General features: G+C 39.8%; 1 protein-coding gene across 1 annotated transcript in view; it reads right to left on the reverse strand.

Annotated features, from left to right (window-relative positions):
* Window positions 1–2,547, reverse strand: part of LOC109543735 (rho GTPase-activating protein 26) — a gene marked incomplete at its 3' end in the record, with an annotated part of 44,470 nt that overhangs the window by 24,294 nt on the left and 17,629 nt on the right.

Here is a 2,547-nt window from a genome sequence, read left to right on the forward strand (position 1 = left end):
GATTGGCAGAAATGGGTTTCAAAATTGGCCCCCCAGATCTCCGGACTTAACTCCACTAGATTTCTTTTTGTGGGGTAGATAAAAGGAATTGTCTACCATACGCTTCCGGCAACTTCACACGATATGAAAACACGCATAAGAGACGCTTTTAAAACTGTAACTCCGCAAATGTTGTCCAGAGTTAGCAGTGGTTTTGTAAAAAGAATTTACAGAAAAGTGCCTGGAAATGGACGGTCAACATTTCGAACATGTGTTACAAATAATTTGCCTTTGTTTTATGTTATTGTTGATATGTTATGTAACCTTTTAATTAAAAAAAAACACCAAATGGGCACAGAACCATTGTTCGCTGTATTTTGTAAAAAGGCAAAAACTTAGTTATCAACATCCTAGTACCATTCGATAGGTAATTAAAAATTGCATTTCCTGGTAAGCCAAAAAATATGGGGTTGTATTTAAATTAATCAAGTTATAGCCACTTAAAGTTCGTATTTGATTAGTTTAAATTTGTGGACACCCTGCATAAAATGGTAAGTTTGTTATCATTGGGATATAAAATTTGATTTCTTGTTTCCCTACACTACTACTAAAATAATATTAGATTTTGATAAAATTCGAATTATTTAAAAAACCTTTAGAATTAGACATTATAAATCTTATTAAAAGAAACACTTATTTTGATCAGAGAATCCAAAAATGCAATAATCTATAGGATATTTCATTTAGAAAAACACAACTTTGATATTTACAAAAAGCAAATGGGCTAGCCGCAAACGTCCGTGCCGCATAGCGTGCATAACCCTGTATATTAAATGGTTCATTTTGCCGTTTTCAAAAACCCCGAAACAAAATTCCCGATTGAAAGAATGAAACTTACGTCTTGGATCATTTGTAAGTTTCATTTTGTCCAAAGTCGGTGCCATTCGGTCATTGTAGATCAGCACGCCGCCAGCTCCGCTCTTAAACGCGTTGTCCACTTTCACGTCAAAGTTGCATTTTCCGCGCTTGATCAGAGCGATCCATGGAGTGCCTGGAACAAAAGTTCTGGAAATTCAACGAGGAAAACTGCATAATGAGTGGGACAGTGTGGGGAAAACAACGACTCTACCTGAATGGGGAAGTTTCCCATCCGATCTGGAGCTGTCGTACGGATAGATGCAGCCGAAATGATCGGCCTGGTCGTGTTTGGATGTGACATGGACCAGCAGGCCGTAGGCAGGACCTGGAAAGGAAATTTTCCGATAGAACAGTTTGCAACGTTGTCTGGTGCCATAAGCAATTTCACACCTGCAGGAAGTCTCAAATAATTCCGATCCATTGCTGTTTACAAATAATAATGCTTGGCTACGTGCACAACATTTTAATTTTCAACGGCCAGCAGGTTGATTCCGACTTGTTTCGCATTACGATGTCTGAAGCCGATGCATATCCGGAATAGGATGCGCATTTTATCCCATCACATGTGCGGGGTTTTCCGCTATTTTGAAATCCGCAAAATCTTTCGCAGATTGTCATGGTTTAATGATCGGTTTGGGTAACATTAATCAAGACGCTCCCATTTATTTGAAGAACAACGCACTTTGCACAATAAATAAACATCAACGCTATGAATGCGAAGTTCTACAACCGTTAATCTTCAGCATTGTCGTGCAAGTAAACGGGTTAATGATTCCTATCCTATCTCACTTACTTGCACAACTTTGGGCCGAACCCCCGTAGCGCGTCGACCCTATTTGAACTGATCGCGGATCAGTCGGTTCTCTCCGATAATGCGGGTGCGAGCGAGAGACACATCGTCATCACCTTGGCAACGGATTGGCCTTGATTCGTTTCGCCGATTTACGAGGGGTGATCCCGAGCTGAATTATTTTTGCGATGGTTTGCTCTTACCAATGTAACTTCCTCCATATCTTCCAACGTCCGTCTTGTCCCATTTCCAGCCATGATCAGTCTTGAAGGTGACGTTCAAATAGGCCGAAATGAACGTGTTGTCTTCCCCATTCAAGTTGAAATTTAACGAGTTCGGCACCCAATCTTCGGGTGTGGCATCTGAAGCAGACGGTTCGACGAAGTAAAGCAGTAGAAGAAGAAAACTCGTTGATCTGCCAAACAGTTTCGCCAGCGATTCCGAACCGAACATTGTTGTGGAGTGACTTTTCCAGTTGATGTAGAACACTGAAAAATGGAGTCAAAATTTAGAAAAACTCTGATTTAGAGTGCGATAATTAATCTATAATCTTTCGGGTTTGTCTACAACCTTCATTTAAAAGATTTGTATGTGAGGTTTTTTTTTCAATGGGAAACTACAAATCTACCAGTTCCAGCCAATCTGTCTTCGAGCGCAACATTCTACTGCAATCTGTTATTTAAAAAATAACGTTTTTCCGGGCTGTGTCTATAAGTTTACCGGCGTATTTCCCATTAATCATCCTGATTGATTAGGGTATTTAATGAGGCCTACACTTTAATGAGATGATAAAAACAGGCTTAATTGGGTTTCCAATCAAACACTTTCCGCATAGACTGGAAATGCTACTTTGCCAATAT

This window comes from Dendroctonus ponderosae, unplaced genomic scaffold, assembly GCF_020466585.1.
Source record: "Dendroctonus ponderosae isolate FM_Combo_2020 unplaced genomic scaffold, Dpon_F_20191213v2 Dpon_F_20191213_1, whole genome shotgun sequence".
Classification (NCBI taxonomy): domain Eukaryota; kingdom Metazoa; phylum Arthropoda; class Insecta; order Coleoptera; family Curculionidae; genus Dendroctonus; species Dendroctonus ponderosae.